At 50.9% G+C, this 27,751-nt stretch overlaps 1 protein-coding gene across 5 annotated transcripts in view; it reads right to left on the bottom strand.

Annotated features, from left to right (window-relative positions):
• The window catches only part of CORO2B (coronin 2B), a 131,449-nt gene that overhangs the window by 83,136 nt on the left and 20,562 nt on the right, over positions 1–27,751 (bottom strand). For 2 of the 5 annotated variants that reach the window (XM_073877266.1, XM_073877267.1), the window contains one exon: positions 4,466–4,558. The exons of the other annotated variants lie outside the window; for them this stretch is intronic. The gene's annotated coding sequence lies outside the window, so the exon portion shown is untranslated. The remainder of the gene's footprint in view (positions 1–4,465; positions 4,559–27,751) is intronic. 5 annotated transcript variants of the gene reach the window in all.

The following is a 27,751-nucleotide window of genomic DNA, read 5'->3' as shown; positions in this document are numbered from 1 at the left end:
TGGCTGGGTGATGGCAGGCCCGTCCCCGCTCTGGGTCTTAGTTTGCCCATCCACAAAATGGGAGAAACAATAACTCCTGCTCTGTCTGCCCTGTAGGACTGGAAAAAGAATAAGTAAGGGCGCGCCTGGGTGGCTCAGTCTTGATCTCGGGGTTGTGTGTTCAAGACCCACGTTGGGTGTAGAGATTACTTAAAAATTAAAAAAAATTTTTTTAAAGAATATTATTTAAATTGACACTTTCTAAAATTTAAATATCTGCCTGAGACTCATTCTAAGGAATTTTATCCATGACGGAACTGGTTCAATGTGTTAGCTACATTTTTTCTACTAAATTAAATAAATATGTGACAATTAAACCAAACCATATTCCTCCAGGCCCCAGGGAAAACATCTTGTACATCACTGGTGGTTCATGTCAGTTCTTTGAGAAACAGAGGGAGTAAGGCACCTTCAGGCCCTTCTCAGCTCTTCCAGCCCAGAGTGTACATCAACGTGATGCACTCACCTGGCACCCAGCCCTGGGATCCAGGAGATGGTAAGCCAATCCCTACTCTCCAGGAGCTTCCAATCTTGCCTACAAAAAAAAAAAAAAAAAAAAAAAAATGCTCTCCAGCTGCTTCAGCTGTTTCCCTTGTATTTCATTTAAAGCCTGCTCGAAGGCATACCAAAATGCACACATTATAGTAGAGTGAAAAATCAAGTAGTGATGAACCAGTTTAAAGGAAAGTGAGGGTAGGAGAATTAAGGCAAGGCAAAATTAGTACATAAAAGGCTCACTGGAGCCCTTGAATGCTCCACGGAAAAGTACCACGGATTGGAACTCTGAGCTTCCTAACAGCCAAGGTAAAAAGGGAAATGTGATTTATTCTCCTTTCATATGATATATGAGCCGTGTCCTTAATTGCATTGAGATAAATACGATATAAAGGTCTCTGGGGCCGCTGACCTGAGCAGAAAGATGCTGCTCCCGTCTCCTGACAGGTGTCCCGGTCTTTCTTTGAGCCCATCTCCTATGCTGATGACCTTCCCCCAGATAAAGCTGCGATCATGTCACTTTCCTTTTTGAGAAACGTGTAACCTTTTTTCTCTCACGTCCAGGATGAAATTAAACATTCTCAGGCTTGTATTCAAGCAAACCCATGAAGTAGCCCCCAAATATCTTTAGGGTCATCTCTCTAGGAACTTCATATTTAGATCTCCATGGAACTGCCTGAGTTCAGATCTGGGCTCTACCGCTTAGTAGCTGTGCGATCCTCTGCAAGTTACATAACTTCTCTGAGGCTCAGTTTCCTCATCCACGGCATGAAGGTGTAAAGAGTTCTTGTCTCCTAGAATTATTATGGGAACGGAGTGTGGTAAGCCAGGCAAAGCGCTTGCCAGGTGCAGCACTGTGCGTTCTGCCCTCCGCCCCGGTACAGTCCTGTCTCCTGGTCTGCGCTGTGCTGCTGCTTCGGTCTCGCTGGCTCTTGTTCTGTTGACTGGCTTCGGTCTGGCTCCCCTGGCTCAGTAGACTGAAATTCTATCATTCATCTGCTCAAGTGCCATTCGAACTGGGGGCCTTCCCTGATTGTCCCAATCAAAAGAACCCATTCCTTGCTCTCTTTTTCCCCAGCACATAATTTATATGCAATTCCATATACACACTATATGCAACACTCAACCCATGTTTCTCACACTGGAGGGTCACCTCCTACCAGCAGGTTATGAAATCAGAGTGGTAGGATGCTACCAGCACTCGAAAAAAAAAAGAGAGACAGAGTAGAGAAGCCTAAAAAAAATATCAGAGTGCATGGCCTGCCTTGTGATTTGGTTTTGTACATATAATATATATTTGCGTGTGCGTGTGCTTGGTCGTGGTCACAACATAAAGTGATTTTCCATCTAGGAGTCGTAGCCAAAAAATATCTGAATGCTACAGAACTAATTGTGGGTTCCTGGAGGGCAGGGACGAAGTCAGGTTCACTTCTGTGTCCCCAGTACTTAGCACAGAGCCTGGCACATAGTAGATACTCAATAAACATGATTTTTGTTTTTGTTTTTCAGTAAACATTATTGAAGTGACCTAAAAATCCAGTAATTCAGTATAACTCATTTACTAGGGCATCCCGGGTGCCCGATATTCAACTATACACCCCCGGGGTTCAGCCACAGGACCCACCCAGCAGGATGGTGGCCACCCAGGATGGATTTCAGAATTGAGGTTGTCAGGTGTGGGTGGAAAAGAACGATACGGTTTAGTCCCCACTTACTGAGGACCCTCTCCCAAGACTCCACTTTCATCTTCCAGAAGATGGGAGCGATGGTGTCAGCATCGTCCACCCCATGGGAAGGGCACACGGTAAGAACGGCCTCGAGTCCATCCGGTTGGCTGAGAACGAGCACGCAGGCCCTCCCTGACATACATATACACGAAGGCACACGCTCACACACCTGCACACAGACTCATAGACATGTGCGCACCCTGCTCTTCGTTTCAGAGATGGGAACGTGGAGGCCCAGTGAGGGCAAGTGACTTACTCAAGGTCACCCAGCAGGCAAGTGGCAGAACCTGGACTAGAACCAAGTCTCTTGGTCTTCACACCAAGACAGAAGACAGGACAAATAGTGCATTAGGCAGAAGAGTGCCTGGAAAGGCTCGAAGGTCCCTTTCAATACTGAGAGGTGGTGCCAGGCCCAGCTCCAGGACCTGCAGACACAAGAGGTCACAGTGGCCCACCTGCCTCTCCTCCCCCTCTGCCTCCAGGCTCCTACCCATTTCTGATGCCAGTTCCCTGGGGCCACGTGTGCTGGGATAGAGACCTGTCCTGCTTTGCAGAGCGGGAGGGAGCTGATGTCGTGGGAAAGCACAGGCCAGCTGTGACTCAGTCCCAACAATTCCTGGGCCTTTTTCTTAACCCCTCAGAGCCCTGGAGCCTCATCTGGTAACCATAGTTACAGCCCTCCACGCCCCAGGGCTGTTGGGAGGAGGCAGCGGGAAGGTAAGTAAGTGTGTGCATACATTCGTCCCTTCCCTTCCCCTCTCCCTGAAACCCTTTCTTTCATCCTCCAAGATTTCTTCCAAGTAAAAACAAAAACACCTCTGACCATGTCTTTTGCTCTAACACTTTCAACGTCCCTCCACTAGGAGAATAACGTCCACACTCCCCAGCCCAACACTCAAATCCTTCAAGGATTCGATCCTGTATTTTTATCTCTTCAGTCCTTTGTCCATCAACAAGATGGGCCAGTCACCTGTCACCCGGGATCACAGAATTTGCTGGGAATGAACACGCATGCAAGCACACAGCACATACTTCTGCACAGACGCATGCAGGCACACACACACACACAGTCACACACTCACATGCAGGCACATAGCGCACACTTCTGCACAGACGCATGCAGGCACACACACACACGTGCATACGCAAGCACACAGTCTACAGATACACACACACACTCACATGCACTCACACTCATACACGTGCACACACACAGCACATACTTCTGCACAGATGCATACAGGCACACACACACGTGCACACTCACATGCACGCACACAGCACACACTTCTGCACAGATGCATGCAGGCACACATACACACACTCACAGTCACACACTCACATGCACGCACACAGCACATACTTCTGCACAGACGCATGCAGGCACACATACACATGCATGCACACGCAAGTACACAGTCTACAGATACACACACACACTCACATGCACTCACACACATACACGTGCACACACACAGCACATACTTCTGCACAGATGCATGCAGGCACACACACGTGCACACGCAAGCACACAGTCTACAGATACACACACACACACTCGCATGCATGCACACAGCACATACGTCACAGACGCATGCAGGCACACACACACGTGCACACACAGCACACAGTCTACAGATACACACACACACGTGCACACTCACATGCACGCACACAGCGCTCTCCCCTCAGGCTGGCATTTCCCACATCCTCCTTTCAGAACCCCCATTCTGAAAGCCTTCCCGGATCCGTGCCTTCGGAACGAGTCTGGCTGCGTGTTTGGTTCCAGAACCGGGGCACCTCAGCACACTAATCCTTCCATGACCCCACCGCCAGTGCTCGGGAGACAAGCCCCAGATTCGGGCCCTGGGTGGGAACCTCGCAGATGGCTGCAGCATGGGATTCCCTGCGTGTGTTGAGGCCCGCGTGCTGCCACGGCCCTGCGCACAGCTAGTCGGAATCCTCCCAGCCACGGCCCGGGAGACTCACCCAATTGCCCACAGCTTCCAACTGGAGGTTTGAATCTGGATCGAGGGCAGCCACCTGCTTCTAAGGGATTGAGGCATAGCAGAGAGGCCGGCAGGCCAGGCAGCGAGCTCCCCCCCTTGGGGGTTGGGTGACCTTGAGCAAAGCCTTTGTTCTTTTGTTGGAGTCACAGTAAAATTCTCAAATCTATAAATAAGACTAAAAATAAGGCTACATACCTGTCTGGGAAGGAACTAGGACAACGGGGGAGCTTTTTCAAGCTCCATACATCCTGCCCAAGATTCGTAGCCCTTATAAATGTACATCAGCATCTGGGTGGTAGAGAAGAGGCATGCGTATTATTTTGAAAAGGCTTCTGAGATAATTCTGATTAGTCATGGACCCAACAGCAACCCAGGTACGCCCCTCATTACACTGTTCACTACCAAAGCACGCACTGTGGTGTCGCCCTTGGGCTGTCTCAGCCAGGGGACGATGCTTAACCAAGCTAAGCTGAACCAGTCAGCGGCATAACGCCATGCGTTCCAGTCAGGGTTGTGAGCAGTGGATAAGGGGTTCCTCCAGCACAGAATGAAGGAAAGGTCTCTTTGGACAGGGCTGCTGACAGGAGGGAGTGAACCCTGCGTTGTTAACCTCCCGGCAGGTCTGGCCCTCAGTGGCGGCTCTGAAATGCCAGTCTCTTGGGGCGCCTGGGTGGTGCAGTCGGTGAAGCGTCTGCCTCTCGGTTTCAGCTCAGGTCTTGATCTCAGGGTCATGAGATGGAGCCCCCGTCGGGCTCTGGGTTCAGTGTGGAGTCTGCTTAAGACTCTCTCTCTTCTGCTCCCTCCCCCCCTCAAATAAATTAACAAATCTTTAAAAAGAAATAAATAAAATGCCAGTCTCATCTCCCTCCTCATCTAGGTGAAGTTTATGTCTTCCATCAGGTGGTAAGCATTAAGAGGGAGGGCTATGTATCTTCTTTCTGCTTCTCCTCTGAGCCTGAGCCTGAGCCTTTGCGTCCACCATGAAGGCTCAAAAACCCTTTCTCATTCCACAAACATCTACTGTGTGGTTGCCATGCACCGGGCCCCCAAGTTTGACGGTACAGAGACGACCAAAACCTGCCTGCACTCCTCAAGAGCCTCCCCACCCAGGGGAAATGACTGATTCTCTATCCATTCTGATTAGAAAGGTTGGCACTAGTCCTGTCTCCTGCGTGCCTGAGGCCCTCAGGCCACCCCACAGGTGCCCCTGGAAATTATTGGCTTGCTGGGGCCTGGGTTAGCCAGACAGCCTCTGGTAATGACCCAACAGTGTATTCAGAGCAGGCCTGGGAGCCCTGGGAGGTGGAGGGACTATTTCCCTGGCCGCCCTGAACTTGAAGTAGGCCATCCCTCCTGTTTCAGCCAGGAAGGCCCGTATCGCCATCCGCGACGCCACACCTGTCTCCTCTCATCGGCCTCTCTGCAAATCCCACCTCCTGTCCACAGTACCCGCCACCATCCCACCCTCTGGACACCCAGTGCCTGGTAAACAGAACCCTGCGGGGGGCCAAGTCCCCACCCTACCGGGCTCCCACACACAGGAGCTTTGTCTGAGCTGTTGATGCATAATACATGGGCGCAGGCCCGGACCAGCCGCGGGCCCATCTTGGACAACAGACGCGTCACTAAGAGGCTGTGAGGGACACAGCCAGGACACAATGCTCCAGTCAGAGCTGAGGGCAGGGGATAAAGGGCCTGCTGGGGCCCTGGAACCGGTCCCTCCCCCAACCCACAGCGCAAGGGTGGAGAGGAAGCAGTCCCCAGACTGCGCCGGGAGTCCTGAAATCCTCCCAACCGCCTTCCAAGTGCAGCCTCCAGCCACATCCTTGACTCACAGGCTTAGCTGCTTCTCCCTTGTGACCTATGAAGAGTCATCTAGGACCCCTCCTTGTCTTGGTCCTCATGTTCCTTCTTTTAAAAGAGTTTCTCCATCAGGTGTTACCACCCATCAGGGTCTAGTGTGCTCCTTGGGGTCTTGGGCAATGGTTTCTGATTTTGCCTGGCACAGAGGGCCCTCACGTACCCATGCCCCCATTATCAGTGGAAGAGCAACGTGGAGATAACAGAGACTGAGAAAGGGGCATATTATGAATCAACTACGACGTACTTAAAAGAAGCTATGCACACTTTTATGTGATCAAACAGCACCCTTTCTCTTGCAGAGTATTTAAGTCGACAAATCCACATGCAGCCCAACTCAGATAAGCAGAATTGGGCAATGACATGTCCAGATGCTTTAGCAACAAGGGTCCGTGAGATTCGTTGTTGAACCACCCGGCAAACACGTTAAAAATGTATTCAGAGGTCCTCCCTGGCATGGAGATGTTTATTCTGGGGCCTGCTCCCAGAGATTCTGATTCAGGAGGTCTGGGTGAGAGCCCAGGAACCTGTATTTTAACATGTACCTAAGCGATTCCAATGTAGGTGGTCCACAGATGACACTTTAGCATGCAGTGGTTAACGAAAAAGTCTAGGTTTCAAGTATGCAAATACGTACCACTCACTGGCGGTTGACTGAACAACCCACTGCAAACTAAACCAATAGTCATGGAGATAAACTTCACAGCCATTTATCATCAAAATGCAGTGAAAGCAGTAATTGGACAATGGAGCCAGCTGAAAGAGGACACTGAAGCTACCTGACCTTACTGAGAATTCTGGGAGTCCCAGCTAGCTATACAGGTGCACACAGTAGGAGCTTTGGCAAAGACTTGCAAAGGCACTACTCTTGGTAGAACACTGATTTCAAGGCCCCAGGAAACTCTCCAAATGTAATAACTTGGGTTTACAAACACCACGGTTTGATCACCCTTGTTTTATATAGGAGAATATTTGGTTGCACATTAAAATAAAAATCTGTGGAATTGGGCTTCACTGGCTCTTAAGAATCCAAGGAAAAGCTGGCAATTCCGAATATGTTCCCAACCCTTCAGGGAGAGCCTTGACCCTCGCCAGTGGACTAGTCCTCCAAGATTTGCTGCATAGAGAGAAAGGAGGGAAGGCATGTGGGGGTGGAGAAGGGGAAGAGCCAGGTTCAATCTATTTTGATAAATCTCAATTTGGTAAGCCATTGTAATAAGCTGCTGCTGCCATCATGCAGGTACTTGGAGCCCTGAAGCTCTGGGCTTTAAATCTGGGTGTTTTGTTTTGTTCTGTTTTTTTGTTGTTGTTTTGTTTTGTTTTTGCAGAAATTGCTCATCAACACGACCACCCCCCACACCTCTGATTCTGTCCTATTCGTATAGTAACAGAGTCTCAATTTTTAGCAGGGAAAAAGACTACATTGCCCAGCCACCTTTGCAGCCAAGGATGTAATCATGTGATGAAGTTATGGCCAATAGGATGTGAGCAGTGGTACCATGTGGCACCTCCAGGTTCTGTCCTGTAAAGGAAGGGGGAGTCCTCCTCTTCTCTTCCCCCTTCCCCTAGGTAGAAACAAGGACATGGGGAAAGCCATCTTTAAGCCACCTTAGATGACAGAGCTCAAAGAGAGAAGGAACATGGGCTCCTAACCACTTTGAAAAGGAAAGCTGCTTCAACAGCCCAGATACTTCTATCTAGATGTGATGTGAGAGAAAAATAAACTTCAATTTCGTTCATGCCACTTTGGGTCGTTAAAGAGCAGCCCCAACCAAAATCCTGTTTCTAACTCCCACTTCTCACGCTTTCATGACCCCGGGGAGGAGAGGAGGGTCTGACTTGTGACTCAGAGAGGCCAGTGAACATAAGGCACACCAGCCAGGACTAAAAGGTTTCTTTCACTCCCACCGCCTCTCCTGGAACTTCCAGGCAAGGGGAGAAGACAGTGGGTTTCTCTAAGGAGTCATCAGTTTTGGTGCAGTTAGGGAGGGGAGTCCAACGTCGTACTAAGCCTGGCCATACCAATTCCCTGCACAGTCCCCCGTTAATGGCTCTAACATTCTGCCTGGGTAAGGGATGCCAAGAAACTTGTTCTAGGGGTGGGGAGGGCTGAGGTGAGTTATAAACCAGCCACTGCCTTCTGTCTCTCCCCTCATGCTGGGCATGCCCAAGCTATAGATCTGCACACTGGATGTTTCCCAAAGATCATCCAATCCCACTCCCTCATTTACAGAGGGGGAAACTGAGGTACGAGGGGGGCAGGTCATGTGTTCAAGGTCAGCTAGAGAGCAAGTTACCAGCAGCCCCAGGTTGGAACCCAGGTCTCCTTGCCCCACCCTGTTCAATGCGCTTTCTAGATGTTGTTACCAACTGGAGGAACGGCCCATCTCCCAGGAACTTAGGAGTATGCAAAATCTGACTAAATGACCTCCCTTCACCCCGACAGCTCTCCTGCCCACCCCAGACCTCAGACCAGAGCACTCACTCCTACATCATCCATTCCAGTATTTGAGGGCTCCCCTGCAGTGCTGGGCATTTCTCAGTCTCCTATTCTCTCCCATTCTCTCTCCCTCTTCCCTGCACACCGCCCCCCATAAATAAATGGAGTCACTCACTGCTGATTTGTCCTTATGGTTATCATTCTGATGTCTATACACAAAGAACTGCATAGAGAATAAGAACTCGCTAAATGCAATGCCCATCTTCATCCCTCAACATTCACTTTTGGTCCTTATCAACATCTACATGGAAAAGGCATCAAGAGCCTTTAAAACCTTCATTCATTTTGTCTCCTTGTATCTATTCTTAAGAATCCACTCCAATAAACAATGAGCAATGGTGGACACATTTCACATAGTGGATGTTTCTTAAAAGTAGAAAGCTGGCCCCACCTAAATGTCCAATAATAAAAGGCTGATAAAATCAAGCATCTTGGGGCACCTGGGTGGCTCAGTTGGTTAAGCATCTGCCTTTGGCTCAGGTCATGGTCCTGGGGTCCTGGGATGGAGCCCCTCGTTGGGCTCCCTGCTCAGCGGGGAGTCTGATCCTCCCTCTCCCTCTAACCCTCTCCCCTGCTCATGCACTCTCTCTCAAATGAATAAATAAAAAAATCTTTTAAAAAAATCAAATATGTTCACATTTATAGATAGACTGTTATATAAGCATAAAAACCATGCTTTCAAGGCATATACCGTATTTCATCAAATCCAATTCAACCACTTCTAGGACTGACCAATACTTTATGTTCCTCAGAGGAAAAAAAAAATGAAGTAATTAACTATAACATGCTATCAATTAAAAATACATTGCAATTTCAGGGATCACAAAATGTAAAATATTATAATCAATGAAATATGGTGTAAGTAATACCATGGAGAAATTCTCCTGATATAATGTTATAACAGTAAATGCACAGGGTAGGATATACTCATATACACTCATAGGAAAAAAAAAAAAAACTAAGTAAAAGAAGTCCTAAAATGCAAAGGGTAGTACCTTGAGAGGGTAGGACAAAGGGTGATATTTTATTTCCATTTTCACAGTGTTCTGATTTTCCAAATTTCCAGAATGAGCATGTATTGCTTTAATAGTCTAAGAAAGATTTGTAATTTAAAAAATAAATATAAAAATGAATACAACGGAACAGGTAAAATCACGGTGAGCACATACATGTTTATATAGAGAGCCATTCCCACGAGTCATGCTCAGCGGCTGGGCGCCTACCCTCCTGTTGAGGAATGGCAGTTAGTTTAGCTTAGTTGTTGCACACGGAATGTGCATGGAATGTGCATGGAATGTACATGAAATGTTCATGGAATGTACATGAAATGTTTCCCAATTTTTTGCTAACACAAATAAAGCTTTGTGCAAAGTGCTTTTTTGGTTCTCCCTCTTGGGTCCCTTCCTTGGCCCCTTCCAGGGTGTCGAATGAAAGGTGCTACCTGCCATGTCTGGGTGTTGGCTCGTATCTCGGAGTTGCAGTCAAGGGACCGGATGGTTCGTCTAAGGTCCATTTTCACTCTGACGCTCTGTTTCTAGATGTGAACATTCTGGACTAGCCTGATGCCATGTTGGCCTCCCAAACCTGCCTCACAGAAGCTGGAATTCTTCTACTGGGGAGTAGAATATTGTACTCTGCAAGGTGATAAGCCACTTGAATAAGGAAAATGAAAACATCAGTTCCTTGACAGATGGGACCCGTACCCTCAGGTGTAGAAGATGGACATAGGATCTAGCCCAAGACCAGGTTTCTATCAACAGAACTTAAAGGCACAGGGTGCTTGTGGGGAAGGGAGAGGGGGTGGGGAGGAATGGGAAAGTAGGGGCTATGTATGAGAGGAGGGGACATGAGGGAAAATGCAGAAGGGACGTGAGACCAAAGCAAAGGGCACAAGAAAGGGATGGGAGACAAACTTCTCCAGGGGAATCAGCAAGCTAGAGCTAATGCCCACATCCTTGCACAACCAGGGAAATGCCAGGTCCCTGCCATCTTTGGATGCTGTGCCAAACCTCCTAGAGGTATTTGGATGAGTAGAACAAAAGGGTGGGGTGGAGAGAGCAGAGGAGTGTGAAGATGCAGGACTGTCACAAAGGATCTGCTTCCGTGTCAGAATGTCTGCTGGTTGTGCCCATGCCCAGTGGCCCCCAAGGGACCAACCAACATGTCAGGGCTGGTCAGGGCCTTGGACTAGGACCAGGAGACTGAGATTCGCATCATGACGCTTTCAAGTGACCTTCAGTACAATCATATGCTCTCCAGTGGCAATTTCGGGAAATATGAAACACAGGACATAAACCAAGTCTGATTTGGACATCTTATGGTTCCAAAACAGATGCAACTCAACCAACTAGCTCAGTTAAAAAATTATTTTATTTTTTGGGCGCCTGGGTGGCTCAGTCGTTAAGTGTCTGCTTTCGGCTCAGGTCGTGATCTCAGGGTCCTGGGATCGAGCCCCGCATCAGGCTCCCTGCTCCATGGGAAGCCTGCTTCTCCCTCTCCCACTCCCCCTGCTTGTGTTCCCTCTCTCACTGTCTCTCTCTGTCAAATAAATAAAATCTTTAAAAAAATTATTTTATTTTTAAATAATAATTGTATCTTTTTAAGGTGTACAACATGATTTGATATACACATATGTAGTGAAGTGATCGCTATAGCCAAGCTAATTAACATTTCCATCTTTCTACCATTACCTTGTGTGTGTGTGCGTGTGTATGATGAGAACACCTGAAATCTACTCTTAGCAAATTTTCAATATTCGATACAATATGATTAACTACACTCACCACGCTGTCTATAGACTTATTCATCCTACAGAACTGTTACTTTGTACACTTTAACCAAGATCCTCCCATTTCCTCCCCCCTCCCCAGCCCTGGTAACCACTATTCTGCTCTCTGCTTTTGTGAATTTGGTTCTTTTAGACTCTACATGTAAGTGTGATCATGCATTTTTTTTTCTTCCTGTGCCTGGCTCATTTCACCTCGAGTAATGCCCTCCGGGTTCATCCACATCGTCACAAATGGGCAGGATCTCCTTCTATAAGGCCGAGTCACTCTCCATTCCACATGTACACACACATATCACAAACATATCACAATTTCTGTATCCGTTCACCTCGGTGGACACTTAGGTTGCTTTCATATGTTGGCTACTGTATATAATGCTGAGAACATAGGGGTTGCAGATAATCTATTCAAGGTACTGACTTCATTTCCCTTGGCTGTGTATCCAGAGGAGGAATTGCTGGATCATATGGGATTTCTATTTTTAGTTTTTTGAGGCACTTCCACGCTTTTTTTTTCATAGTGGCTATACCCATTTACATTCCCACCAGTAGTGCCTGAGGGTTTCCTCTTCTCTACTTCTAAGTCAATACTTGTTATCTTTTATTATTTGACACTAGCCATCCGAACAAGTATGAGGTGGTGTCTTATTACGGTTCCGATTTGCATTTCTCTGATGCTGAGTGATAGTAAACACCTTTTCATGTATCTGTTGGCCCTTTGTATGCTGTTCTTGGGAAAAATGTCTATTCAAATTCTTTGTTCGCTTTTAAAAATGAGGTTGTCTTCTTGCCATTGAGTTGTGTGAGTTCCTTATATATTTTGAATATTAACCTCTTATAAGATATATGGTTTGAAAATATTTCCTCCCAATCCATGGGGTGTCTTTTCATTTTGTAGATGGTTTCCTTTTCTGTGCATAACTTTTTAGTTTGATGTAGTCTCACTTGTTTATTTTTGCTTTGGTTGCCTGAGCGTTGGTGTCATATCCAAAAAATCATTGTCAAGGCCAATGTAAAGGAGCTTTTTCCCTATGTTTTCTTTTTTCCCCAGAATGTTTACAGTTTCATGTCTTACATTTAAGTCTTTAATCCATTTTGAGTTGATTTTTATGTGTGCTTTTAAGATAAGGGTCCAATTGCATTGTTTGGCACGTGGATATCCAGTTTTCCCAACACCGCTGAAGAGACTATCTTTCCCATTGTATACATTCTTGGCGTCCTTATCAAAAATTAGCTGACTGTATATGCTTTGGGTTTATTTCTGGGCTCGAGCCACTCATTTTATTTATCAATCACTGGACATATCATCTGTGCGAGGCACAGCATTAGGACCACAGTACTGCAAAGCAGAATGGGGCGGGGGGGTTACACACTCACAGAACGTACAATACGTGTCAGGCACTGAGCTGCCCTGATCATTAGTGACAATCCTAGGAGGCAGGTATTATTTTCCCTACTCTACAGACTGCAAAACCAAGGCTCAGACCTATTAGGTCATCCGCCCAAGGTCACAAAATTGTAAGTAGTTGAGTTGAGAGCCTAACCCCAGTTAACCCACTATGTCTCATCTTTCCTCTAAGAAGAAAAGCACACTACACTTGCCTTCAACGAACTCAAATTCCAGTAAGTGCCTGAGTTAGACAGCTAACTGCAATGCTGGGCAGGAAGCAGGACAATGCCTGATTGATTCTGACAGAAAGATGGGGAAGGAGTCAAGGAAAAGCTAGCATGGGAATCCGCCCGAAGCTTAACTCAGATTCCAGATTCGGAGTGCAGAACCAGGGGCAAGGGAGGGAGGGGCAGCCTTGGCATTGTGGGTAGAGGAAAGAGCACAAAAGCATGAGTGGACAGAGGGTAAAGTTCATGGGCCGTTTGGGAAAGAGCAGGGAGCCTGTTGTTGCTAGAAGAGGGGTTCTGGAGATCAGGGCAGGAGACCAGCCAGGGAAGATGGGTGGGGCCAGGCATCGAGGGGTCTTGGATGTCAAATCTAGGGTAGGCAGTGAAGGGGTGCACCTAGGACCTAAGCCTGCCGCCAGCCCATCCCCCATGGGGTCAGGGAGTGGCTCACTGCTTGCTTCCTAAACCAGGCACTGGAGACCCCATGCTTTCCTGCGGGGCCCTAGCTCCTCTTCTGGGCCGCACCCATTCACATTTACTGAGGGCTGCTGGCTCCCTGAAGACAAGGTCCCTTTCTGACAGATCTCCAATGCTCACCTTGTAGGAGGGGCTCAATAAATATTCACCTAGTTAGTTTTGAATAACAAATGAAATAATTACCCCATCCGTTTTCTTTCAGTGCCTGAGTCTCTGGCGGGGTTTCCACTAAGAAAACTGGGGGGTGGAGGGGAGAAGCTGGTTGCACAATTATGTGGTCCCTTGGGGATGGGCTAGGGGGCCAATGTAGATGATTCATGCGGATTCCAGGTCAAGCCAGTGTACCGAACGGGACCTCTTCGCACTTCCCCACCCCATTCCCTCCCGTCTGCCATCACAGCCGGGGATGAGGCCCAGAAGGCCCATCCACACCGCGTGCGGTGAAAAGCAGCTCTCAGTCCCGTGTCCTCACCAGCTGACCCCAGCTCACCCCTGGGCAGCCCGGGAAGCTGCCTTCCATCAGTCGCTCTTAGGCCTTTGGTGAAGTCACACAGGACGCTCTGGGTAAGGAAGGGTAGAGAGGAAGCCAAGGGCCAGCGTGGGAAGGAGCTGGAGGCCAGCAGCAAAGAGAAGCTGGAGACTTGGATATTCCCTGACTCCACACTAATTTTTCCTCTCCATTGACCTTCCTCTGGTTCAGACCCTTGTTACCATCTACTAGATGCTCCATATGGGCCACAAACGGATCCCCTGTCCCAGAGCTCACACAGCCAGGGCCCCCTTAAACACAGACCCCGCCAGGAGAGAGATGGAAGCCCATTCCTACCAGCCTGGTGTGTGGGCCAGACAGGAGGGTGAAGAAACTTCCAGATGATTCCAGCGCCTGAGATGTTCAAGTCACCCCTTGTCATTTGCACTATCCTAGCTGGGACCCCAGACATTGTGGAACAGACCCAAGTTATCTTCTCTGTGCCGTGTCTGAAAGCCTGACCCAAAGAGTCCATGAGACTCCTTGCTAACTCTTCCATTGACTCAAAACAAACAAACAAACAAACAAACAAAAAAACACCCTGATATCTATCTTTACCCTGGTGAGCCAGAGAGAAAGCCAAGAGACATTCAGAACATGGGAGAAGGCTCCTTTTTGTAGTGCCCTCCAGTTTGGGACACCCTTTCCAGGGCTCTGAATCGAGCACAGTTCATGAAGGATGTACTGAACACCCACAAAGTGTCTGCCGTGAGCCAGCAGCTCGGGGGGTGCCGAAAATGTCTCCCATGCCCACCTCTCCGCTCCAGAAACCACCCTCTTTCTGGAACCAGCAGAGGCTAACCAGAGATACTGGGGGATATGTAACTCCGCCTTAAGTTATGCTCCAGATTTTTCTGTCTGTCCCAGTTTCAAATATTCTGCCCTGCTGTACCCATGAGCTAGCAAAACATCCCCAGCATTTCAATGTTTCTATATTCAAACTGCATTTTCTACATGGCCTCTTCCACCCAGAAGCAGCTCAAAAATCTTACAGACCGTGTGCCAGAATTTAGGGTATGGAAAATGTTTACTTTAAGGAAAGTGACAGACCAACAACTATTCTATTCAGTTCAACAGGGCGGACGTCTAAGCCTGTCGCCTGCATGTTAGGCCCTGTGCTGGGCACTGCAGGGCCATCGATGCTCTTCTAGAATCAGGAACCCCAGCGCTGGAAGGGCCTCATCCACACAGCTAAATCCAGAAGACAAGGCCTCCACATTCAGCCCTCTGGATGGCAGGTGGCGCAGGTGACCATTCCCCCTCCTTGACCTTCCCTTGGCCACACCTTCTCGGGCACCTCTGGGAGCTTTTCCTGTCCTAAGTCTCAGCAAGGTTCAAACCCAGCCCCTCCTCTTTCACCTTGACCCAGCTGCCTCCCCCCACTGGATTACCTGGGAGCTCTGAACAAATGCTGATGGGACCCCACCCAGAGATTCTGATTCACTTGCCAGGAGGGGCCTCCGCTGACACTCACAGTGTCATGGGTGAGACCCACTGCCCTGCCTCAGGTCATCCACACTCGGGGATTTCACACCATCTACAAGCTGACGGCTCTGCAATTTCTATCCCAGGCCTGGGCCTCATTCCTGAGCTTTTGACCCGTCCATTCAGATTCTCGCAGGCATGCTCGACCCAACACATGGGGACACACAATGGATCTTCCCCCACCTCTATCTGCTCCTCTGCTCCCACCATGACTTCCATCCACCCAGAGGAGCAGCCCACAAACCTCAGAGCATCTCTGAGTCCCCCGCCCCCCTTCTCTGCCGGCCCACCTCTAGGTCCTGCCCACTCTCCCTCTCTTTGGTGTTACGCAGCGATGATCATGGTGTGCGGAAAAACTCTGCATCCTTCCCTTTTCACTTCGCGTGAACATTTTTCCACATTGCCATATCATTTTGGTATTATAATTTTTAACGGCTGCAAAATGGTCTATTGAATAAATGCTGCCTAATTTACTTAGCCAGTCTCATATTGTGAAGTCTTTATTTTGCTTCCAATCTTTTGTTGTTATAAATAAAGCCATGATGAGCATTTTGATGCATAGAGCCTTTCCCCGCCTTTGGATTATTTCTTTTGGACAGATTCCCAGAAGCAGGATTACTAGGTCACAGGATATGGGCATTTTTATGGCTTGTGATGCATGTTGCCAAACTGCTTTTCAAAAAGCGGGTATCCCTTTACTTTTATGTGTCTTTGATAATGGCTTCTATAGCATTGGAAGACACTGCCACAGGACCTAGGACAACCCAGGGGAGCTGGAAGTTCAGAGTTGCTCTCTTTTTTAGAAGACTTCTTAAAAGCTTGCTTAATTTTCTCCAAACTATCAAAATAATAAATATACAGTATAGGGCGCCTGGGTGGCTCAGTTGGTTAGGCGTCTGCCTTCGGCTCAGCTCATGATCCCGGGGTCCTGGGATTGAGCCCCGCATCGGGCTCCCTGCTTGGCGGGGAATCTGCTTCTTCCTCTACCCCTTCCCCCTGCTTGTGCTCTCACTCTCTCGCAAATATAATCTTAAAATAAATAAATAATTATACAGTATAGAAAGGCAAACTGAGACGTATAACCAAATAGAACAAAAGCACCCGCAATCCCGCTTTTGCGTGGGTTCTCAGGACCTCTGTCGGAATGCTAGCACAAGGAACTCCCTGAATTTACAGAGAAGTGAAACGGTGGTTTTAAGTCAAGGCTTATACACAGAGAGAGTGCTGGCCTTCTGGAAGTAGCCCCCTGGGAAGCACAGCACATATTCTAACCACATCGTTGAGAGCAAATCACCACTTTTTTAAACAACAACAACAACAAAATCACTTTTTAAATTCCTGGAATGAAATCCCACTTAGGACTGGCTAGGGATAGCCTCAGTGAAGGCATAACTTTGCCCCTCATTAATAGGGTTCCTCTCCTTAGCCACAATCGGAGTCATTTGGACACAAGCTTGGTTCTTTCAAGGTGGGAAAGAGGGTTTGAGGGGGTAAGTAGGGGCTGGCTGGCCATGAAGCTCCAAATGATTTCCTGACCTTAGAAGCTGGTCCTGAAAACTGCTCCCAAGTAGGTCCCATATATTCTGAACAATGGCTGGATCTCCTGGAATCCGTGTGACATGAGGGGACACCCGAGTGACATCAGTGACAAGCAGACACAGTAAAAGGATGAAGGGGGCAGCTATGTTTGCAGGGGACTTACTATGTGCCAGGTTCTGCACTAACTGCTTCAGCACGTAAAAAAACTCAACGCTCACAATGCTCCTTGTACAAGGGGTTAACCATAGAGACTACTCTTACTCTCCCAATTCACAGATGGGGAAACCGAGGGTTAAAAACCTGTCCTGGACCTCACAGCTGGAGGGTGGGAGGGGCCAGGATTTGGACCCCAGCAGTCTGACCTCACAGCCTGGCCCCTTGTCCTAAATGTCCAGGGTGCGCATGTTCTCGTGTGAGCCTCCGCAGGAGACCAGCGGCCCCTCTGAATTCCTCCCCGCATGTTCTGTCCACCTTGACCTCCCAGCTGAGTTCCTGCGCCCCCATGTGTGCTCATCTGCTAGTGCTGCCCTAACGGAGTGCCACCGGCCGGCTGGTTCTGGACACTGGAGTCCAAGATCGAGGTGCCAGCAGGGTTGGTTTCTGGTGAGACCGCTCTTCTTGGCGGGTGATGCCGCCTTTCCTCTGTGCGCTGCACACTCCTTCCTTCTCTTAGGAGGATGTCAGTCCTACAGGATTGGGGCCCCATCCTTCTCACCTGCTTCAACTTTAATCATCTCCTTAAAGGTCCCATCTCCAAATACAGTCACATTGGGGGTTAGGGTTTGCACATATGAATCGGGGGGCCGGGGATAATCACTTCAATACACTATGTGCACCTGGCTCTGCTCTGGGAGATGCAGACTGCTGACATTTGGGTGACCCTGCACTGTCCCCGTGGCTCATCCAATCCTGCCTCACATTAGCATCCTCCATAAGCATGCTTTTCTATAACTGGATTATGATTATCCAGAGGTTCCAGGCCAACATTCACCACTCCGCGCTATCCTCCCATTCATTCATTCAACTCATTCATTCCTTCGGTCAGCCCCTGAGCCACCAGGCAGCTAGTTTAGTAACGCATCACCTGCTAGAAGCTGGGCACTCGTTGGCCCTGGGACTTTGATGGTGCACCAGTGCACAGGACAGAGCGACAATTCTGCATCCTAAAGTAGCCGACCAGCCTCCTCTGTCCCTAAGCCCAGGCCACCTGCCATCTGTCACCTTCCATCCCAAACCCACGCTGGGCAGGGGGCTCTCTAGCGCCTTCCCGCTCAAGGGAAACGGGTGTTAATCCAATGGGGCAGGTGTTTCTAAGCAAGGGATTGCAAAACTGTGTCCCCTCCCCCAAATAAAATTACACGTCCCAACAAGAGAAATAACCATGTGTGTGCAAGATTCGTACAAGAAACAGGTCTGCTTCCAAGAAATATTTCTCCTAGAAGACAGAAAGGAATCGCTTGTGTTCTTGGAGAGGAAGAAGGTAGGCGTTGCTTATCTCCCTGAACCTCCCTTCACTGAGGTGGAGAGCTGTGAAATCCAGAGTTACCATCCTTCCCCCACAAGGGGCAATAAAAGGAGGAGACACCCCAGAGCAGGCAAACCACAGGACCCCCACCCACCAGGGCAGTAGGAGCCCTGGGAACCATGAAAAGGAGAGCTGGAGCCTGTTTAACTTGGGACAGACAGGCGTTCAAGGCACATATTCTAAAGGGCGGCGAGAGCCCTTATGCTCATCTCTCTTGCGTGGCCTGAAATGTCTGTATGGAAACACCCAGGTGAAGTGTGCGTGCGTCCGGAGTCAGAACCTAACGCGGGCCACAGATACCATCACTGCGATAATGATACCCTCCTTGCCTCTTGCTGCTTTCCCCTCACAGCACTGAGAGTGACCTGACATGAAAAACTGGGGATCTTTTTTATTTTTTAATCATAAAGGAATATATGCAAAAGTGTCTCTTTGAAGCCTAAATGCAGTGTCATTCCCCTCCTCTGCCCTCAGGATCAAGTCTGTGGTCCTCGCGAATTGGATTATGGGGGTCCTCCTTGGCCTGGGCCCCCAGCACGGCACATCTAGGCCCCGGATACCCTCAGTTCCTTCCTGTTCCGCGGGGCCTCTGTTTCTCTTCTGTGGGCCTTTGCACGTGCTGATTTCCTCTCCCTTGGTCGGTCCCAATGCCCAACTGATCACTGGGCCAAATCCTCCTCCTCCTTTGGGGTCTCTGCTCCAGAGCCACTTCCTCAGGCCAGCCTTCCGATCCCCCTCGACCGTGTTAGCGGCTCTCCTCTGGGCCCCTCGTGCTTCCTTCAGTCTACGTCCCTCACCGAGGGCTGTGAGGGTCAGACCCTGTGCTCCTCACAGCACCCCCCCACCCCCGCCCTGCCCCTGTCTCCTGCCACGTTCACTGCTTTATCCTCAGTACTCACCCAAAGGCACAGCACACAGCGCTCCGGGGATGTTGGCTGAAGGAAGGCTGGGGGACAGGCAGGCCCCACCACCCTCCCCGCAGCCCTGGAGGCCAGCCAGGGAAGCTCCTCATCCATCGCTGCATCCCTAGGGCCTGGCCCAGGGCTTGGCACACAGCAGGTGCTCCAGACAGTTTGGCCCTGAGGGGGTTGGGTACGGAGGAGCAAACAGAAGACTCCGCTTTCAGGATAGATTTCTTTCTTTTTTTTTTTTTTAAGATTTTATTTATTTATTTGAGAGAGAGAGAGAATGAGAGATAGAAAGCACGAGAGGGAAGAGGGTCAGAGGCAGAAGCAGACTCCCCGCTGAGCAGGAAGCCCGATGTGGGACTCGATCCCGGGACTCCAGGATCATGACCTGAGCTGAAGGCAGTCGCTTAACCAACTGAGCCACCCAGGCACCCCTCGGGATAGATTTCTAAATCTCTACTATCTGTCAGCCATTCACACACCCAGAAACTTGCCCACCGCCCCATCCCTCGAGGGAGACCCACATATCGCAAAGTGCCACAGCCCGAAAGGCTGGCTGGGAGGTGTCCTGGCCCTTTTAATTAAAAGTGGGACGGGTAGCCTCCTCTCCTCTCCTTCCTCTGTCTCCAGGTCACTTCTGGAAACCGGGAGTCAGCAGGACAGACGAGAAGCAAGTGCGGTGGATGTGGAGAAATCGCTGGGTTTGCATCTCTGCCCCCCAGCCCTCCTCCCACACTAATCTTCCCTTGTGGGGGACCAGCAGCCAGGAGGCTGGGCGTGGGGCCAGGGCTGTTCCCCGCTCACCATCTTCATTTCTTCTAGTCTCCTTTTCACTCCCACTCTTTCCCTCAAGGCCCCGGCATCCCTTCTTCCTCAGGTGGGAAAGGCAGGGGGCTGTCCCCTGGCCGTCACTACAGTCATGGGAGGCAGGAGAGTCTCCGAAGGCCCTGGGGGCTACGTCAGTGGAGAAGCTCCCAGGCCTGGGCCTTAGGGTGGGACTGAGGGCAGAGAGAGGCTGCTAGCAAAGACCCCCTTCTCCGTCTGAGCCCCCTGGGGGCACCACATCTGAAGCTCCAGAGCGGAAGGCAGGGGCTGACCTGCATCGGAGGAGCTTGTCACCTGGTATGAAGTGAACCTGGTGTATACTGGGCCAAGTCCATTCCTGGGCAACTGTGCTAAAAAACATGCATGAGGCACAGACCAAGCACGGTGGCAAAGGGGGCTGGGAGACAGCTTCCAGGAAGGCTTCCTGGAGGAGGCGGCCTTTGAGCCAGGCCTTCACGAAGGAGTGCAACTTCCACATTTTAGAAAGTTTGCAAAACAGATGCATTCAAAGTGATGGAATTTGGGGTACATATGTGTGTGTGTTAAATGGAGGGGTGTTTATTTGTGGAGGAAGGAAAACCCCCCTGACCTGCAATGAGGCTGAGATTGAAATCATCTGAGTGTCTTTTATCCCTGCGCCCGAGTGGCTTGGGCAGGGGATTGTGGACTCCATCCCAGGGGTCTGCAGGGGTTGCCTCCATCCCCTCTCCCAAGCCCCGGGTCCCGGGTGGAGGGGGCCTCCGCCAAGCAGCAGGGACAGCAATAGTCTACATGGAGGGACAGGAGGAGACCCCCTAGCCAGTCTCCAAGGACGCAGCTCATTAGAACGCATCCCTCGTTGCCATGGAAACTCCTGGCCCACAGAGGCTGGGTAAGAGTTCCTGAATTCACTCAGGCCTGGAGCACAATTAGACAAGATGAATTTTTGAGTCGGAGCATAATGAGACCCGGATGTCCGGAAAGCATATGGCAGCCTCTCAGGGGACGGCAGAGCCCCCGGGGGGAGCGCACTGCTGTTAGGAGGTCACCAGGCCACCGCCTCTCTGGGGCGGGAGGTCTGGGAGGCCCTGGGGAGCACTTCCCCCCTTTAGAATTCTTCAAGGGCAGCACAAGCTGCTAGCAGTGCGGGGGCGGGGGGGTAATGGGATGGGAGAAAGAAGAATAAGCTCCCTCTATCTGTCCCAGGCCCTTCCGGGGTCAGGGTTGGGAAGCTTTATTTTGCTCCCTTTGATAGACTTGCCAACAAATGCATCTCACGTGGCTGAAGCCTTGCTGCATGCACAGAATAGATTCTTCTCTCCGTGCAAAGTTCAAATATGTCATTCAAAAATCTCTACTTGAACATATCCGGGGCCAGGCACGAGAAACGCGGCACGGGATCTGTGGCATCGCACGCTCCCTCCCACTCAGGACAAGGTGGGGCTTGCCCTCTGGCAGCGGGGGTAGGGCATCTTCAGCTATCACGCAGCAGCCACAGTAGAAGGACAGAGTTTGGAGTTGACGAGAGATCAGAGAAGGCTCCGTGGAGGAGGTGGTGGCATTTTGGCTGGGCCCTGAAAGCGGTGATCAGGAGGCCTTTGGTGTACAGGGAGCAGAAAAGCACAAGTTGAATTTGGGGGCAGCAAGCACACCAATGTGGCTAGCGGGCAGGGTCTGGACAGGAGCCAAGGAGGTCAACGTGGTCAGAGAGGGAAGGCTTTGAACACCCAGCTAAGCGGCCTGGGCAGTGGGAAGCCAAAGAATCCTGTTGCCCAGGTGGACGACGGACTCCAGGAGTACAGGCTCGTAGGACTTCCTTCCTTCCCCCCTCCCCTGATCTGGGGCAGCCCAGGCCAGCTTAGGCCTAAAGCCAGGACAGGCTCAGAGCAGGGCCGCCCTAGCTCCAGTCCCCCTAGCTCCCGGCCCCCAGCGTCCCTCAAGCAGCGTCACCTTTCCAAGGCTTCCAGAAGTTCCAGGCAGAAAGGGAGCTTACTCCTAGCAAGGCTCCTGCACAAAACCCCCAGCGCTCTAGGCACAGACCAGGTGACAGATGAGCCCCTGGATGCCCAGCAAGGAGCCCCACATAGAGAGGGGAAGGGAGCGGCGAGGGTTTGCTGTGGGAGCTGGGGAGAGAAGGCAGAGGCCCCCAGGCCTGCTAGGCTCCAGGGAGGGACGCTTGCCAGGGACTTGCCTCCGCCTGGCTTCTCTAAAGTCCAGGCTTTTTTTTTTTTTTTTTTTTTAAAGCAGGCCTCCTATCCTGAGAAAATTGGATCAATTTTATCCAGGAGGTTGCTATTAGCAAAATCACTGACCCTGCAAGATAGAGAAGCAGAGAAGGCAAAACTTCCTGTTTGTTCTCACTCTCTCTCCCTCCCAGCCCCCTCCCCCATCCCTCTCTCTGGCCAGGAACCCAGCTCAGTTCCCCGGGAGCCAGGACACCCCAATTCTGGCTGACTGTCCCTTTCCTCCCGAGCTTCAGCCTCTGGGGGCTCTGAGTTTCTGAAACTGGAAATGCTCTCAGGGCCAAGTCTGTGGAACAGGTAGCTGGTCCAGCTGGGGGTGCTGGATGTGGGACATGGCCATTGACCAGAGCTGGCTCCTCCCAGGAACCCCAGTGCCCCACTGACTTCTACCTCTTACCGGCCTCCACCTCCAATTTGTCACCCCATGTCCTGTCTCCTCTCTGGCCCTCACCGTTACTACCTGGCCGGCTCAGGCCTCCTGCCCGGACCACCACGATGCCCCCCCCCCCCCCGCCGCCCCCACAGGTCTGCTGCCCCCAGGCCCACCCAAAGCAATGGGTGTAACTGCAGGCCCCTGGGGGAGGGGCAGGGTTGGCCACAGCCGAGAGCTTTTTGTTTGTTTCGTCCTTTTTCTTCCTTGATGGGAGGGAAACAGAAATGAGGGAGAAGCCGTGGGTTAAATGCACTATTTTTGAGGGACAAAATGGCCAGGCAGCTAAAGGGCCAGTGCATCAGAGATGGGCTAGAACCCCGGCTCCATCAGCTTACCAGCTGTGAGACCTGGAACACGCTCCCCAACTCTCTGAGCCTCAGCTTTCTCATCCATGAAATGGACATAACAGCACCCCATGGCCACCCCCCTTGCCTCATGGGCTGTTTAAAGAACGTTACCAGATGCACGTAGAGCAGGTAGCATAGTCCCTGGCACATGCTCAGCACCAAGTAAAGACTGATCATTAGTACTTTGTTACTGGTGAATTCAAATCCTATAGCACCTCCCTCCTTGCCACCCACACCCAGGCCAACCCGGAACAGAGATGCCGGCAGCCCGCAAGGCAGCCACTTCACTTCGCTCCTCCCTTCTCCTTGACCCGAGACGGCTGAGCCTCTTAATTGCTCTTTGGTTTTACTCCATTTGAAATGAGCAGGGCACCAATTCCCCGCAGGAAAAAATAAATATGCTTCTGCTCAAAATACTAATGAGGTTGGATGCCAGGTGAAGCTGGTAGGGGAGCCCGCCCCCGAGGACGTCCGTGAGCCCAGCCGGCCCTGCGGGAGGATGCAGCCCAGCTTGGAGCACCCTCAAGAGGGCAGGCGGGATGTGAGGCTCTGGTTTTGCTCCACGGGCCCCAGGCCAGGGGCTGGGCTGGCTCAGGGGACCCGTCGTGGCAGGGGGAGTGGGAGCCCCCTGTGGCCATGCCCCATGGAAGTGTGCAGCCTGCTCTCCGAGCAGCTCCGGGAATAGCTGGCTGACATCTGCCTCTCCTCCCACCCAGTCACCAAGCCTGGGGAGTCCTCGTCCCCGCGCCACTGCCTCTGCCCTGGCTCAGACCCTCAACAGCTCAACGAGGCTGCTGGGCTCTCAACCTCCAGCCTTGCACGCCTCCTCTCCTACCTCCCCTGAGCGGTCATTCTCAAGCAGTCAGTCAACAAACATTAGCGAGCAGGAAGCATGTGCTGGCCCGTGGGAGGGAGGAGGACTCGGTGCGACCCAGACCCAGCCTCAGCCTCCTCCTTTCTGACCCTCTCCCCTCACACTGCCCCGGACGAGGGCCTCTGGCTGTGCCTTCAGGGACGGGCGGCCTTCTCCTCAGAGCCTTGAGCTTGCTGCTCTCAGTCAGAAAGGTCTTCCCAGATTCCACGTGGCTCCATCCCTCCCCTCCTTCCTCTCTGGGCCCCCACATCCCCTTTTCAGAGCCACTCTATTTACAAGAGCGCCGCCCACTGCCCCGCCCCTAGCCCCAAAGTATTTTCCTTAATAGCGTTTACCACCCCCTGACATCCTAATATTTATATATTTCTGTTCTGTCCTGTCTGCAGAACCTCCAGGGCCAGTCCCCTGAGGGACGGGGCCTTTTCTCTTTTGTTCACTGATGTTGCTGTGTGCTGTCACCTGGCATGCAGCCGGTGCTTACTGGATGGTCCTGTGTGTTCAGATTCAGATTATTCTAATCCTAATGCTGTTATTGACTATGACCTCTTACAAGGCCCCCCCATGGGACACAGGAACAACAAGCCAGTGATGAAGCTGGGAACAGAACCCTGGCCCTGGGAGAAGCCTCTGAAGCCCTGCCCCAGGGGCCAAACTAGGGACAGAGTTCCTGGTCTCTGGAGCAGGAGAGCAGATGACCTGGGGCCTGCCACGAAGCCCGAGTTGCAGAGCTGCATGCAGACTTTCATGGCGGAAGACAAGGCCAGTCCCATTGTCAGGAAGAAGTGCAGCCTTGCTCCTTGGTGCCTGAAACTCCCAGGGGATAGAAACCGGACAGCCATGTCCCCTTCCTGGGAGGAAATCCTGCCAGAGTTCTCAGGGACACATGCTGCGGGGCTCAGCTGAAGGAGGAAGGAGGGAAGGAGTCCCAGGGTGGGCCTTGGTCCTGGGAGCATTCCCTCTGGCCTGATCCCGCAGGCCACAGCTGAGGCTGCCGGCTGGGCTGGCTGATCAGTCCTACCTCCTGTCGGTTCTCTGGCCTTGAACACTGCATAGCTGGGACTTTTGCAGGGTAAAATGCTCCCTCCATTCCTTCCTACCCATTCCACAGCTCATCTGACTCTCCAAACACTGACAAGAGACAGACAGAACTGGGTTGATACCTCTCTCTTTTCAGAGCTGGAAACAAAGACCCAGAGAGGTTAAGCAACTTGCCCAAGGTCACACAGCATGGTAGAGACAGAGCCCAGAATAGAAACTAGGCTGAGATTTCAGTTGTTATTATTTGGAGTCACCAGGAAAGCATGTGCTGAACGGCTTTCCTGGGACCGGAGGCAGGAGGTTGAGAGGGCTTTCTGTCCCTTCCAGAAATCCCCCCAGCAAGCACACAGGCTCTGTCTGGCTTCAAACCCAGAGAAATTCCTTCTCTGCTCATTGGCTCTGAGACACGGGAAGCAGCCCATTCCCTGTGGCTTCTTCCCTGGAGGATACGTTCAATAAACAGAACCCCTTTCTCATCTTCCTGCGTAAATATTTCAGGAGGCTGAGAAACAAACAGATCTGCATTTGCTCTGCTGCGGGCCACTCAGAAATGCTCCTCTGACTCAGGCAGGACCCTCACCCCCCCACACACCCCTGCAGTGTTCCCCGGGGGCCATGGGAAATATAGGATGGCAGCGACAGCCTTCCTGCACAGGGTACCCACCTGGGTTGGGGAACCTGGTGGGAACGGGAGAGCACAGCCCCGTTTTTCACCCGAAGTGCCCCCCCCCCACCTACCACTTGCTGCCCCTAGAAATGGGAGAACATAGTCTGCTCAGCGTCTGTTGTTCCTGGGGACACTTCAGTTGCCACTGCCTGGATCACAGCACAGGCGACATGAGGTTCCTGCTCAGGCACCACCCTTGGGGCAGGGGTACAGAGCCTCCAAGAACAGGTGGACCAGAGCTCTGGCTGGCCACCTCGACAATTTAGTGGGCCAGCCCCCCCTAGGGCTCCCCCACCCTCCTTTCGTTTATTCCTTCAGTCGTGCATGGAGCACATTATTCTTGGGCAGAGAACATTCAGCGGCTCCCCATTGCCGACCAGATTCTGACTTCTCAGACTGTCATTTCCCGTGCTTCCCAATCCCGCCCCACAGCTTCCCAGCCACACCTCCGTCCACTCAAGTCACACCGCAGTGAGCCTGCTTGCTCCCTTCCCCTAGGCAAGTCCTTCCCTTTCCGTCTTGCTACCTACCTGCCTTTGCCTTTTCTCGTCTTCCATTCTTTGCTCTCACCATTTGCAGGCTGGTGAGTGAGCCACCTCCTCCCTGAAGCCTTCCTTGACCATCCCACCCCACAATGATGCCCCTCGCCTCCCCTAGCTTCCTCGTGGATCGCTGCCACCTGGAAACTGCTCCTGGGACTCCCTCACGTGTGAGGTCTTAGCGTCCCAAGTCAGTTACAAGCATCTAGAGAGCCAGGCGTCTGAGGATGAGGGCTGCCCCTGGACATTACTCTGGAAGGAAATTCAGCTTTAAAGACATCTTCATGCCTGCGCCCTACCTCCCAGTGATTTTGATTTTATTGCTCTGGGCGAAGGGTGGGGGGCGCAGAAAGGACCAGCTACTTGATCAAAAAGCATAAAGAGTTTCAAGACCGTATCAGCAGAACATTAAACCAAGCGTGGCACAGGTCACAATTCTGCAAAGCCGGCCCTGGGGGCAAGCATTTAAATGTCCCCAGGGGATGTGCAGGCAGTGTGGAGAACCACGGCTCCTGACAGTGTGGGGCCACTAAAGGTTCTGCACCCCTGAGCTCCCGTGCAGTACACGCACTTCTGCGCACCTGGGCTGCCCGGAGCACAAACATCTGTAGAGGCAATGAATCTATGAGCAGGTGGAGAGGAATGAAGCTTGAGCCAGAGAGCCGGGAAGGATCTTTTTTCCACTTGCTTTACAAATCAAATACAAATATATTCAATATTAATATCGGATTATTAACAAGTAAATATCAATAATTATTTTGTCTAAGAAAATAAAATATTCCTATATTAGAATATATCTAACGTGCCCATAGTGCACAAATCTTAAGTGTGAACAGCTTGAAGAATTTTTTTTTTTAATGATACAAACCAAGCCGTATCTTTAATGGATGTGGTGATACTCTTTTTTAAAATTTTTTTATTGTTATGTTAATCACCATACATTACATCATTAGCTTTTGATGTAGTGTTCCATGATTCATTGTTTGTGCATAACACCCAGTGCTCCACGGAGAACGTGCCCTCTTTAATACCCATCACCAGGCTAACCCATCCCCCCACCCCCCTCCCCTCTAGAACCCTCAGTGTGTTTTTCAGAGTCCATCGTCTCTCATGGTTCGTCTCCCCCTCCGACTTACTCCCCTTCATTCTTCCCCTCCTGCTATCTTCTTCTTCTTTTTTTTTCCTTACATATGTTGCATTATTTGTTTCAGAGGTACAGATCTGTGATTCAACAGTCTTGCACAATTCACAGCACTCACCATAGCACATACCCTCCCAATGTCTATCACCCAGCCACCCCCTCCCTCCCAC

Source organism: Callorhinus ursinus, unplaced genomic scaffold, assembly GCF_003265705.2.
Source record: "Callorhinus ursinus isolate GAN/ISIS: 27379988/994484 unplaced genomic scaffold, GSC_fseal_2.0 scaffold25, whole genome shotgun sequence".
In the NCBI taxonomy this organism is placed as follows: Eukaryota; Metazoa; Chordata; class Mammalia; order Carnivora; family Otariidae; genus Callorhinus; species Callorhinus ursinus.
Note: the sequence above shows the minus strand (reverse complement) of the source record. Positions and strands in the feature narration are given on the sequence as shown.